This window comes from Miscanthus floridulus, chromosome 7 (assembly GCF_019320115.1).
Source record: "Miscanthus floridulus cultivar M001 chromosome 7, ASM1932011v1, whole genome shotgun sequence".
Taxonomy (NCBI): Eukaryota; Viridiplantae; Streptophyta; class Magnoliopsida; order Poales; family Poaceae; genus Miscanthus; species Miscanthus floridulus.
The window spans coordinates 51,608,750-51,623,405 of record NC_089586.1 but is presented as its reverse complement, the minus strand read 5'-3'; the positions used below and the strand labels follow the sequence as shown (position 1 = coordinate 51,623,405).

Genomic DNA, 14,656 nt, shown 5'->3' with positions numbered 1-14,656 from the left:
TGGATATCGAGAGAATCGGGAGATTTTTGCTATAGAAGAAGATGTTTTAAATACTGATCAAGTAGATGGTGATTGGAGATACGAAGTTACCAATTATCTAAAAAATCCATCTCAAAAGGTTTCCCGAAAACTCAGGTACAAAGCTCTCAAATTTGTGTTTCTTGATGATCAGTTATATTACAAGTCCATCGATGGAGTATTGCTCAAATGCTTAAGTCAAGAAGAAGCCAAGAAAGTGATGTATGAGGTTCACGAAGGATTGTGTGGTGCACATCAGTCAGCTTATCGGATGAAGTGGATAATTAGGAGAACTGGTTATTTTTGGCCAACTATGTTGGAAGATTGTTTTGAATATTACAAAGGGTGTCACAATTGTCAGAAATTCGGCAATATTCAAAAGATTCCAGCGTCTGCTATGAATCCTATAATCAAGCCTTGGCCATTCAGAGGATGGGGTATAGATTTAATTGGTCAGATCAATCCTCCTTCTAGTAAGGGACACAAATTTGTACTCTTGGCCACGGATTATTTTACCAAGTGGGTTGAAGCTATCCCTTTGAAGAAGGTAACGTCAGAGAATATGATCAGTTTTGTTAAGGAACATATAGTTTACAGATTTGGGATTCCTCAGACTATAACAACTGATCAAGGAACTCAATTTACTTCTTCAGAATTCTGTGACTTTGCCAAAAGTATGGGGATTAAGTTGTATAATTCTTCTCCCTATTATGCACAAGCTAATGGTCAGGCAGAAGCATCAAATAAGATTATGATTAAAATTATCCAGAAGAAGATTGATGAAAAACCAAGGAAATGGCACTTGGTTCTTAATGAAGCATTGTGGGCTTACCGAATGGCTTGTCATGGGTCCACTCAAACGTCTCCCTATGAACTGGTTTATGGACATCATGCTGTGTTACCATGGGAACTGCGGTCAGGATCAAGGCGAGTTATTTTACAGAAAGAATTAGCAGAAGAAAACTATAAGAATCTGATGATGGATGAATTGGAAGATTTACATTTGATTCGTCTTAAGGCATTAGAAAATATTGAGAAAAATAAATTACGCGTCGCCAAGTATTATAACAAAAGGGTTAGGCTGAAGCAATTCGCAAAAGGAGATTTGGTGTGGAAAACTGTATTGCCGGTTGGAACAAAGGATAGAGCATTCGGCAAATGGTCTCCAAATTGGGAAGGTCCTTTCCGAATAGTAGAGTGTGTACCTGGCAATGCATACATATTGAAGACTTTATTTGGGGAAGAGTTTACCAGAGCTATCAATGGAAGATTTATTAAGAAATACTATCCCAGTGTTGAGGTTGGTTCGTGAATGTAGATCAGAAAAACGACAAGGAAAAAATTGCCTTTAGCCTAAAAATCAGATACAAGACTGAGAATAGCCGATATCATTCATATCGCCTTTAGCACAAAATAGCCGATGCAGTTTGCATCGCCTCTAGCACAAAAAATGTTTGTCTGAAACTGGGTTGTTTTCAGCATTTTTTCTGACAGTCGCAAGTGGAATTTTACCAAAAAGAATCAAAGGAGTAAATATTATTCCAAAAGACGAGATTGTTTATAAAGTTCATCCTAATACAAACTACTCCTCAAATAACTTGTTGAGGACGGATTGGGGGTTTGTGATTTCGGCAAGGGCAGCAGCATGATCGTCGTAGGCCTCCAGACGCTCATCGATGTCGTCGACTTCGTCCGGGCGTCCTCCAACGAAGCCAACTGGCTGGGAGGAGTAGTCCTCGTTGGTTTGGGAGGTCATTGCCGCCAGCCCGAGAGAAGCGCCGAGGTGCACACCTTGGATGACGGCCTGATCAATGCGGCCGTCCACAGCATCAAGGCGTGCCTCGGATGTCTCCCCCTGAGCATTCACCTTGTCGGCAATCTTGTTCGCCGCCATCTTCAAGCGGTCATTCTCCGCGGAAAGAGCTGGGCATGAAAGAAGAAATGGGTCGGCAAGCAAAGGAAGTCAGGATGATAAAACTAAGTGAGGATATCAAACCGGTGATGGCGTCGCAGAATTGTTTCCGCTGATCCTCCCATTCGGCTTGATCGATGCCGAACTTCTTGGATACGTCGCCTAGCTCCTCCCGGGCTTCGTCCCTCTCCTGGCGGAACTTGAGCGCCTCCTCGTGAGAGTATGGATGGTGTGCATCTGCTGGCTCTGCCGAACCCCAAGGGTTGGAATGGTAAGAGCTTGAGGAGCTGGAAGATCCGGAGGAGCCGGATGATGGAGTTCCCGGTTGAGTTGCCGACACTGGAGGAAGGAGATGGTATTGGCTGGAGCTGATGACTCTTATCCTGATGAATGAGGAAGGGGAAATCGGAATTAATAGATGAACGAGGAGATTGCAAAGGGGGCAAAGAACCGAATCATACCCACGATGCCGGCAGCGCGACGCTCTGCTTCCTTCAGCCTCTCTGTCGGCAGGACGCTTGCCACGGTTGCCACTGTTCGTCATTTGCTTTGGTGGAGGTTAGGGTTTCCTTCTGGAATGAATCGAATGAAGGAAGTGGAAGAGACGGATGTGAGAACGCTGAGGCAAAGATAGTGATGAAGGCCAATGGAAAGGTCTATTTATAAGCCGAAGCGAAAGATCGTGGCGAATTCCACGGGGTTGTGGGGCGAGAATCCCGAACGGCGGAGTAGGTTTGTTCCCTTTCGGCTAGGCCGTTACTGGACTGGGCCAGGCCTGAGTTAAGTCGAACGTCGCTTGAATATCTCCATGATTTATTGGAGCCAACATTGTTCGGCTATACCCTCACAGTATTTGGATTGGATTCGTTCGGTTATCGGAAGAATGGAGACAATCGGCTACATTCTAATCGAGTAATTTAAGGGAAAATGGCCAATTGCTTTTTTCCGAACGAATGAAAATAAGTGAACATAAAGTTGTTTAATCAAGGAAAAAAGGGTATCACATTTAAAGTTTATTACAAGCCTAATGTCTACTGGTTCAGAAGATGATTGATTGCTTCTATGGCCTCGGTCCTGATTCGGCTAACATTATCTAGCACTTTTTGATCTTCATCTTCGGAACTCTGGATGCTGGATAACTTATTTTTGATCTGCTGGTCTTCTTTGATGATCGAAGCTATCTTTAGTGAAGTTGCTTCTATGTTCTTCGGCAGATTGGCTATATGGGCCCTGTGAGACTGAATTTTGGCATTCAGTTCGGCTAGTTGAGCTTCTAGTCTGATTTTTTCATCCTTCATGGATTTCAGTTCAGGCTCCAAGGTTGCCAAGGAATTTCTCGTAGTCTGGATATGAGAGTGAAGATCTTTAATCTCCAGTTTTTTCAAAGATCTATCCTTCTGCAGAGCGGCCCTCGAAGATATGTTCTTGGTTGCCCTTCTCACCATAGCAAAGTGATCATCAAGATGGGCTGCAGATTCTAGGGGAGCCTTGAGAGCAGAAGGGATATCTTGATCAATGAGTTCAAGGAGGTCTTTTATCTGGTCTGCATCCTGAACCAGACTAATGGTATCCTTATTCAGCAGAATAATCACTTCTTTTAGTCGAGCCTGATTCTCCAGTGATAAAGTTTGATGAGAAGTGATCTCTTCACCTTTCTCAATAATGTAGTCCTCAATAGAGAAGGAGTAACTGGTGGTCGGTTTAGTGATGTTCTTCTAGACAAAGAGGAAAAAAGAAGGTGTTAGCCGATTGGGTAATTTTGCTAAAATATAGTATGAGACAAGGCATTACCTGTTGGGCTGATTGGTCATCAGGATGGGTTATACCCTGGCTTGTTGGAGGACTTGATTGAAGGTTCAGAAGAGATGGGTCTAGAGATTGATCAGGAGAAGTTTCCCTTGCCAGTTCATCTAAGATCTCATCTATTCTCAGTAAAGTAAATGATAATGAGCATAAGAGATAGATGTTGTTAAAGAGAAAGGAGAGGAGAATTGGTTGAACAGTGTTACCTATAGTCTCATCGGGTTTATGAGCCTTTGAACCTTCAGCTTCATGGGTCTCTGAAGTTTCGCTATCATGGATTTCTTCATCTTCAGTAGAAACTTCAGGGGTTGGTTCTGCAGACGCTGAGGTATTACCCAGTATGGGAATTTCGACTTGTGGCTGCAATGGAAGAAGTGAGTGTAGAGGTAGTCAGACTTACTGCTGAATAAGATGGTTGAACTGATAAGAAAACAAAAGGTTCATACCTTAAGGGATGATCTGGCTTTCTTGGTCCTTGGTTTCTTGGGTAAGAGAAAACTTTTAGGTGTTTTCCTTTTGCTTTTTCCTCTGGAAGATGCAGCAGCTAAAGTAGCAGGAGTTCTCATGAGTGCCTTTAGAGGTGCTGAATCCAAAGTTGCAGAAGTTTTCATGAATTCCTTTAAGTTTGGAGCATCAAACCCCAGAGCAGGTTTGGGGCCAGCCGGATAGTACTGAATTGCTTTGGCAGGGGGAGTAAACTCAAGATCCTGTGCATGACCAGATGTTAAAATAAGAAATGGATTCAAGAACAAGAAATGATGGGTATAGTGAAATTACCTCACTGTCAGAAGCAAAATCGGGTTGCAAGTTTTTGCATAAAGAATGAACTGATATATTGAAGATATGAGCGTGCCATTCTTGCCACCAAGAGACAAAGAGAGGGTGAGCAGCATCTATTAGCCCAAATGGAGATGGTTCGTATATTGGTAATTCCCATCCTAATTCAAAGACCTTCTTGGCTTCCATTCCTTCTGTTAGTACTTCCCTTGATTTTATGATTGTTGAGAAGAGGAATTTTGGAGGCAGTTGGCCGCATCCTAATTGTCTGGCCACCATGTTTGGATAATAGAATTCATAGGTGGATTGTACTAATCTCCCATGATGAAATTCGGCTGGCAAAGTGCAAGGTTTGATAAAGGAGTTGAAAATCTCTGTGGACTCTTGGCCTGAACAACCAATTTCATAGCTAAACTTGCAGGGCAAAGTCAGATCATCATTCTCTCTGTAAGGAAACCAGAGCACATTGCCGAATCCTTTGAAAAATAGCTTGAAGAGATGACCAATGTCTATATCAATGCTTATAGATGCTGCTGCTTCCCCATAAGTCTGACAAGCCTTAACCTTTGCTGTGCTGCCCTCAGCATAGTTAACTGAGGGGAAACTTAGGTTGAAGAGGCTCACAGGGGTTATCTGATGCATATATAGTTGGAGCCACATTTGAATTAGCCACCAGGGACCATTTACACAAGAAATTTCTCCACCGTGGCGCATCTGAAGGGTGATCTGATGCATCATATGATAAGCAGACCCTAAAAGATATTTGCCTAATGGGATCTGGGTGCCTGCAGCTAAGTCTTCAGCCATTACCATGTGATTCAGGGTTGGTTCATTGGATTTTCCACAGAAGATGAATCTGCATAGCCACATATTCATGAAGGCTTTCAACTCTTTGTCAGAAACGGTGCCAGATGCATTCATATAGTTCTGGATATGTTTGATCCATCCACATCCAGAATTGACGGCTCTTTGATTACTCTTGCTCTTGTACTTATAAGGATATACTGGCAATGACACATTCAAACCAGTCATCATGAATACGTCGGCTAGAGTGATGGTCATAATACCATGACCAAAGATAAAGGCATTGGTGGCGTCAGACCAAAAGTGAGAAGCTGCTATCAGAAGGGAATCATTCCTGGGTCTCTGCTAAAGATAACTCCAGACAATGACTGATGTCCTGACTTTCCCAGTGGCTGCTGCTCTTCTCCAACATTCTCCTGTACCAGTTACGCCATCCGGTGATTGGGGGAAATGGCCAATTCTTGAATGTGTTTGGCCATCGGTTTGGTGAGGTAATCCCAGACTTGAAAGGAATTCTTTGGGTTTCCTTCTCAATGATTTCAGAAGGGTCAAGATTTCCCATTGGGCCGAGGAAATAGGAGTCGGGGTTGGCAGCATAAGGGATCAAAATCTGGCTCTTGTACTCCTTTAGAAGATGATTGAAATCAGAGGGGAGTAAATCAAAAGAGGAGCGGAAGGATGAGATGAAAGTTGCCGAATATAAATGAAGTTTACCTCTAGAATTTCGTCCTGGGTCGCCATTGAAGATTGGAAGGAGGTCCGAGGTTGCGCTGAAAGCTTGAATTTTTGGGCAGCGGCTGCGGTTTTGAACGGTGATGACCTAGGAGGATGAAAGAGCTTGTGGTCAATTTCAGAATAAAACAACTTTTATCCCGAAATTGAGGGGGCATGTGTTAACACTGGATTTTGGTCAATTCTGGAAGATGACAGGTAGACCCACATGTGGGAAGAAGGGTGTTCGGCAAACAACGCAAGCGGTTGGCTAAATGCTTGTGCGGTCGGTTATTCTGGAAGGCGGTAACTCCATTCGGGAAAACAGAAGATGGCAGGCAAGACCGATCGGAAAGATGAGAGTTGTATTAATAAAGGAATCTATAAGTTTAGGGTAAGGAATCGTAAGTTTCCAAGTTTGTTTAGAAGTTCCTTTGTAAATCGTAGTCCTTTAGGACTCACATTTTGTCTAGGGTATAAATGTTGACCCTCGACCATTGTAAGAAGTGTTCACAACCAAATCAATACAACCGGCCCCGTGCCAACTTTCGAGTCCTCTTGTCGTGTCGTCGAGTTCTTCGAGAGGAATCATCGATCCGTCGACCTCCGTAAGTTCCGACAACCTTGTTATCATGTTTAGTATCATGCGGTGAATTTAGACATGGTGCAAGCAGTCTTGTTTGTTTTCAATGGTCGTGCGGCGGATCTTTGCTTGACAATCAAGAAGTCTTTGCTTATGCTTCGTTTATGAGTAGATACCGTGCGGCAGGCGTTTACTCATATGCTTAGTGAAGGCGAGATAGTTATCGGCTCTATATTAGATATGGCAAATCTAAATAGATTCATTAAGTTATCCAGTGTTGCATGTTTTAAACCTCTTATATATTTGTAACACACTTCTGCCCAATCTAGATTGATATTGTTCGGACTTCTTTCTCTTGTGGTTTTACTCGTGCTTCAACGATCATTGTCTATTCTTATATTACCCTTGCAAAATAGATAACATGCTCATAGTGGCCGAATTGTCTTAATCTAGATTGTCACATGTTGCGGGTTCATGCATGTTAATCACGTTTAAGCTTTAACGAAACTAGGTATCGTGCGGCAGATGCAGGTTTTAGTTTAGTTTAATCGCTTTTATTTGTACGTTCCTTCTTCATGGATCCCAATTCGGTTGGATTGCCGAGCTTGGTTATGCATTAACTCATAATTAATTTCACTTGTTCAAACGTGTCTTCCCATGCACATGCATTCGGCAATTAGGTTTTTACGTGCATTTACCTTACGATTAGCTGAATGGTTTATGAATTTGTTGGCAGACAGCTCTCTATAGCCGTATGTCGTTGTAAGTGGCTTCAGGGCCGTACATGTGGAACTGTCCGGTATTACCCGACATGTTCCGGTTTGACATTTAATTGTTTTATCCCTTGTTAGTTTTCAGGTCAAACTGACTGGCACGCTTCCGGATCACGAAACACCCGGGAACCCAATTGAAGCCACGCTTTTCGGCTTGCTGTGTGTGAGGCACAGTACGTCACATTTTGTGTCAACAGTTGGACTACTTAATGTTGAGGTGTTGTCAGCTGAGCACTGAGTTCTCGACAATGGAGTAGTACTTTCACAAGTAAGTGACCAACTTCTAGTTCTTTTATACCCTTGCTGCTTGATTCATACAGTTGTACTCTATAGTATATGTCATGGAATGTACAGGATGACCAGGACTGACTAGGCCCTATTAGCCAGACTGGTTGTTGACTAGCCGACTGTATAACACTGTCAACCATTCAATTATTAGCTTAAAGCATGTAATACTTCTTGGAAATTGGAACAATATGGTTATTAGCTCCTGATTTTGTAAACTGGAATCTGTTTTGGTGCAATCATTTGTTTAGAAAATATTTTCCTTTTAAATTTACTAGCTGAAGGGATATTAGAAATTTGAAATTTCATAGGAAACTGAAGATTATGGCAATCATCTTATGGTGTTTTAGATAGCGTAATATATTCCATCAAAAGAAATGTCTTGTATTGTGATACATGATTAGCTCTTGCTTTCGAAAAGATTAGTGCTTAGATTTTGAGGTCCTTTTTGTAACTAACGTTTTTGACAACTTGGTTGAAAGTTCCGGTACCTTGCTAGTGTTACAAGATGTTAAGCTTCAAGTGTTTCTTTTGCTTCCTCTGTTATATTTGTATATATACTTGGTTACACAAACCAAGGCATATGTGGGTGAAATTTATGGAAACTTTGAACAGAAGGCGTTCAGTAGCTGTGCTAAGTTAATACCATCACATTCGATCTTTTGTAGTATAAATAATTGATTGTGTTTTTTCCCTTCTTTCACACAATATTTTTTTCCTTCTTTCACACAGTAATGATATTCATTTTACAGTTCATCAGTTATGATGATGAAACATAAAAGCGGGAAAGAGTGATAAGATCCACAAGGAACTAGAGGATGAGTATGGAGAGACACGGTTCTATATGCCCCTAAATTTGATCTTCAGGCTGCTGGGATATGGCTTTCACCTATAATAAGCCCTAATCGGGATCTAGCATTCTATAAGTGTTATATATGATGGCATGTGCTACTCCTTTGGCCTAATGGCTCAAAAGATGCTCTTACTTCTGCTAATTTGAATTTGAGACGAAGCACTTTGGTCACCTGATTTATTTAGTACATCCTGTGCAGCTGGCATGCATTTTTGGCTTACCAATGCAAAAGCACAGGCAAAGGACAAATTGTTTATATACATAATAATGGCTCTGAACCTCGTCCGAGAGGAAAAATACCCGATTCGGTGAGGAGAGAGGGAAAATAATTAATAATAATGGAAATATATATGACCGAGGCCCATACATAGAGATTTTTGGGGTATGTATAAAAGCTATCGGACCGGAGTCATGGGTCTGACTGGGGGTACTACGGTGCATAATCTCCTGGGCAATAACTATGTTGGAGAAGATATGCCTATTCTTAATAAAGGCGGCTTGGGATTGGTCAATATAATTGGGGAGATGAGGCTTCAGTCATTTAGCAATAACCTTATAAATGACATTACAGAGGCTAATCGGCCTGAAGTCTTGAGGCAAAATCGGCTGTATTTTCTTAGGAATAAAAGCAATAAAAGTTTGGTTCACCTCTGGTTGCATAAAAGCTGAGGTATAGAAGTCACGTATGGTTAGACCATGTCTGTCCCTGACTGATGGTTTAGTGTTTGGTGTTCTTTATGAACAAAAGTTAATGGATTTTTTTTGTGCAACTCTTTTCATTTCATATAGGAAGGGCTCAAATTATTACAGCACCTGTTTGATGTTCCCTCCCTCCTCTCTCTCTCTCTCTCTCTCTCTGGCCTTATCCCTTGCTAGTTGATCGTTGTAATATGGATCAAGCGCATTTAATTTGCTATGGCAGCTTCCTCTAAAAAACTTAAAGAAAGAAAGAATTTGCTATGGCAGCTAACGAAGATGTCAAACAGAGGAAGATTATCAAAAACCATGCAAGAAATATAAGCCATAACGTTTGGTGAACTGAGTGTGGTACTCAATTGATTGAAGATTCACAAGCTGTTGTTGCTATTCTTCGTAAGTTACTTCCTTTTTGCTTACCCTTGAATACTGAGTTACCTTGCGTCTTGGTGGTTATAATACTCATGGTAGCAGGGTTAGTTTTGGTCATTCTCTAACTGAATAAATCGCAATTGCTTGTTTTATGTTCATTGATGTTTGATTGCAACTTTCCAATCATTGATCTTAAGAAAAGTTGCAATTACATCTTGGGTACTGAAATGTGATAACTTTCACACTATCGGTTATCTCTCAAGTCTCAAGCAGCTGTACTGCTTAGTACACCTGTATATATAATTGCCCATTCTGTTACTCTTTAATAACTGATAACATTTCCTTTTGGTGGTTAAAGAACTGTTGTTAACTGGGCTGTTTTTAGCCATTTGGTAATTTAATAGGTCAGATATCCTGATATTGCCATGTGTTTGTTTCTAATGTTTAGGTGCATCAACCACCAATGTTATCTGGTCGTCTATTAATTGGGTTGAACGAGGCAGCTCGTGGTTGAAGTGACCATGCCTGACCCTGAGGGGGGTTCAGCCGCTATAGATTCAAGCGTTCCATCAGGTGCTGCTGCCTCAGCTTCCTCAGCTGCTCTAGATGTTTCAACCCTTGTTGAAAAGGCAATATCAGTGCTGCCATCAGATCTTGCTGCCCAAGTTCAAGATCCCAAGAGAGGCTCGATCTCAAGACCCAGAATGGAAGTATGGGTGGTGGCCAGATCCTATGAAGAAGGATTTTGTGCAGTGTGTATTTTGTAAGAAGATAGTTCCTACAGGAATAAGAAGGTTCAAGCAACACCTTGTTGGCGGTTATGTGAATGCAGAAAAGTGCCCAAAAGCACCTGAACTAGTCAGGGAAGAGATGCATGATTACCTGAAGAAGAACACGAGGATTGTATTGAAGAAGAACACAAGGATTGTATTGAACAAGGACTGTATTTGTGCAAGTGGCCAAAGATGGTGAACAAGAACAAGATGCAAATGAAGAGAGTGAAGGTGAACAAGCTGCTGAAGCTGAACCAGTAAGAGTACCAAGTTCGGGGACAAAGGTTAAGCAGGAAATAACGAAAATTGCTCAAGCTTCCATCACTTCTTTTGCTGCTGCTGTTCCACCTAAACCACAAACTCAAAAGGCATCCAAGTCAGTGCCATGCTATGCAAGACACCAGAAGAGGTAGTTGCAGAAAGGCATAGATCGAAGACATCTCAACCTACTCTAGTGTGGTCTGGTGTCGTGTGGGAGGCCTCCATAGGATGTGCGTCATGCACGTCTAACATTTTTGTTTTGTAAGTAATGGGGCAATTAATTCTAAATTTACCCATTCTCCTTTTGTTACCACAGGCATAAGAGGAACATTGGTGGTGGTGGGACGAGGGGTGTTTGGGGGGTGGTGTAGAGATGTGGTTGCGCCTCCTTCAGCCTTCTTATCATGGTAAATATTCTCTTTCTTTTTCTCTCGCTTTTGGTATTCTGTCAACCTTTCATGTTTATCCCTTGCCTTTCCCTTCTGACCTTACTTATAAAGTAGCCTGTAACATATTGCATCAATAGAGTTAAATAGCTGATTTTGAAGGAAAAGTTCTGCAGACCTTATTATTTGATTCTACAGCAATATGTACAAACACTTGATGAGCAGACTAATGTAGCTTATTAAGGTCTCCAGCGACTGAACTTGAATGTTTAACTAAGATATTTAGTAACAGCAGTGCCTTTGATTAGCTAGAAATAAGACCAAATTAGCCATTAGTGGTGTTGTTGATAGTTGATATTCTGCTTAATAATGGATAAGTTTAATATGCATAATAGTAGCTTTGTTTAATAGTAGCAATAAAATAAAACTTCCAGCCATGTCTAAAAAAATTATCTTAATTTAATTTATTTCTTGTGTCTCTCTCATTCCATTTGTGATGAGATCTTTTGTGCCAGATTGGTTCATAATACAAGCAAATTCATTTTTTTCTTAGATAAATCTCAACCATCATTGAACACCCGATTTTTTTTGTAGGGGCCAGTTATGTTTTTTTTCTTGTGAGATGGGTATTTTATTGTTTGTTCTGCCTCGGAAGGTCATTTGGATCTGTGACAACCAGCACAGTTCCTTAGTTCCACATACGTTTGGATGAGTAAATTGTGCAGCAAGAGAAGGGAGGGCTTGGTTTCTATGATTGAGCACAGAAAATATTTTAAAATCATTTGGTTATTGTTAATAGTATTGTGTATCTACAATGGTCTCAAGGAAAGCAAAAGAAAGCTTTTGCAATGGAATGCAACAATGGTCTGACCATCTGAGTGGCATGCCAGAAGCCCAGAACGCAGCATATTTGAAGGTACTGTTCCCTACAATTCCTGTATGTTTCGCATGTATGTGCCTCCATTCATTTTTAGTATGTCCTTAGTCTTTGACAGTGCCATAAATAACTTTAGTTGTTTCTACTGTGGGGATATAGGGGAGTAGAGATATTGCTGCTCTTTGAGAGTTTTTATTTCAAACACTTTTGAATCTGCAACCATTCAGTCCAGTGCTCTCTGTCTAGTTGTTCTTTAATTCAATAATTGTTTCTTTCAGTCTTTAATATTTGACCAATAATAATTGGCATTCTGTACTACAGGAACAATGGATGGAGGTGTATATTTCACAAGCATAACTAATGGTGGTATTGTTACTATTGGTTTGAGTGATATTTCACAAGCATGATTAAGGGTGCTTCCTGTAGTCCTGTTTTGACTGTGCAGCTGGCGGCGGGTTGCTTCACTTCTTCAGGTCAGGCGAAGGAAGGGAGGAAGCGCGATACCTGTCGGCTTGAAACCTGTGTGATCCCATCACAAAGGAAAGAATTGCACAAACAATGACGTGGTACCTTTAAAAGATGGAGAATGGAATAGATTGGGGATCTCCTATGGGAGTTGCTCTAAGTTCTGGGCAATCCATGTTGCCTGCCGTGCTATGTGGGGCTGTGCACAGGGATGCTGTCACGCTTGTCATTGACAAGCCAGGTGAGGAAAAAAAACATCCTGCAAAGTTGCTCCGACATCAGTCTGAGCGGAGGTATTTGATGTGAAGCTAAAACTGTGCTGCAGGTTGCGTGCAGAGGCACAGATTATTTGAAGGAGCAATGGCAATTCATGTGGTCATGTTTCCAAAATCCAAGTCCACACTGCAGGGGATCTCGGTACCAGAATTGTTGATGCACTGAGGTTGTTTCCTACTTATTCCTATCTCTGCTTTTCTTATATGATTCTGAATGTAAGTGATCACATAAGGGAAAGTAACAAGTTTGTAACGCATAAGTTTCAATGTAAAATTCTGCTTGTGTAGGACTTTATAGGATAGCAGTTTTTGGAAGAGTATCCTTTCTATAGTACAATACAATACTAAAGGCATACTTTTTTCCCACAAAAATGTTGTTGCAGTATTGCATAGAACTCCCAATGGACATGGGCCAGGTCGACATATGATCTCTGCGCCTCCAGCACACCACCTATTGATCATGTGGAACCATAGAAGGAATTCAATCACTATGAATTGGTTAGGAGAGAATCAATATTTAGTAGTAGGGAGCAAGCTGCAATTCTAGAGGCATTACAAGGGTTGTCCCCGTAATAGCAACACCAGGCGAGGGTCACAAAGTTATCTCTGCTTCGTGATGCAGCAGGCATTACAATCTGTTTATCTTTTAAACAATCTGATGCAGCAGGCAGGCAAGGAAAAGATCGACTTCATGTCAGTGTTGTTGGCGTGAATTACTTCTGTCCTTCAGGTGACAAGAAAAATTCGACATTTGTATGGTTGGTGTGCTATCAATCTATGCTATTCCGAATCTGCCACAGCCAGTGCCTGTGACTACTTTGCCTTATGGAGCACACTGCCAGTTCCTTTTGCATGTGTTGTTGGTATTGATTTGATATGCATTCTGAATCTGCTAGTATTCTAAAAGATTCTATTTTATTTGTATACCTTGTCTAGGCACTTCTGTAGGAACACAAGGGTGCACCTTCTGCTCCTATGCAACCAGCTCTGAAACAGCAGCTGTTGCAGCAACATCCACAACCAGAGCAGAAGCAACAATAAAGGAAACTGCTGGTTTCATCCTGACCTAACTCCATCGACCATCATATTACATCACAATTGAGAAGATATGATTTCCTTTTTCCATTCTCATTTCGAAAGAAGAAACATTGTTGTTCAGTTTGTCTTTTGAATGGAGAAGAAGCTTCTGGTCAAATAATTTTGAGTCAAGGTTTAAGAGGGAGTTTTTTTTAATAAAAAAATTAATTACTTGTGGCTCTGTTATCCCTTGAAGCATCAAGAATAGTTATTCCAGTTAGAATTGAAGTATCACATCTGCAATCTAGAGAAAAAACCTCTTTCTGTTATGATTCAGTATAAACATGTAGTATCTAAATGTTTTCCATTTCGAATTGTCTGTTTACTAATCACTGACATTGTTCATTCCAATGCAGTATGTAACCACAACCATTGAGCTGTTGGAACAGCCAGGAGCAAATACTACCATGGTGTATTTTTAGCGATGGCGTAGTAATGAAAGTTTTTTGGAGTACTAATAGATATTGTGATGTGTCGGTTGTTTGTGACACAGCTAATGTTTCTCAATGATCCACTATTTTAGGGAAAAATGAAAATCATGTTCGATAGTCAAATTTGTTATACATAAATCTCAAAACATCCTGCCTCTGCATCAGTAGCACTAGTCCATTTTTTTTTATTCTGTATCAATCAATATAAATCCTAAAGTATGTACAGAGAGTATAAGCTGCTAACTAATGAATATATTATGAGTTTCTAACATCTTTTGCCATTTGCATTTTTCTGATATCAATAGAAAACTTGTTTCCACTTGCATTTTTCTTTAGCTGAAAGTGTGATTCAATATTTTAGCAAAGCTTTTGTGAATTTATGATATGATAATAATGACAAGAGGGAGTTTTTTTAAAAATAAATTAACTACTTATTGCTCCAATTATTTTAGATACATAACGTCAGCCACACTAAAGAAGTTGGCTTTTAACCAAGGTTTTAAATCTCCGGCTAAAGGTATTTT

At 40.7% G+C, this 14,656-nt stretch overlaps 1 protein-coding gene across 3 annotated transcripts in view; it reads left to right on the top strand.

Annotated features, from left to right (window-relative positions):
* LOC136466984 (uncharacterized) overlaps positions 1 to 14,356 on the top strand; it is a 75,118-nt gene extending 60,762 nt beyond the window's left edge. Inside the window, exons 7-12 of one of the 3 annotated variants that reach the window (XR_010761515.1) lie at positions 10,938 to 11,028; positions 11,602 to 11,923; positions 12,206 to 12,590; positions 12,675 to 12,791; positions 13,008 to 13,354; positions 13,561 to 14,355. The gene's annotated coding sequence lies outside the window, so the exon portion shown is untranslated. Of the gene's footprint in view, positions 1 to 10,937; positions 11,029 to 11,601; positions 11,924 to 12,205; positions 12,591 to 12,674; positions 13,355 to 13,560 lie in introns of all 3 variants that reach the window. The other 2 variants (XR_010761514.1, XR_010761516.1) reach the window with 2 other exon arrangements.
* Positions 14,357 to 14,656: the final 300 nt, after the last annotated feature.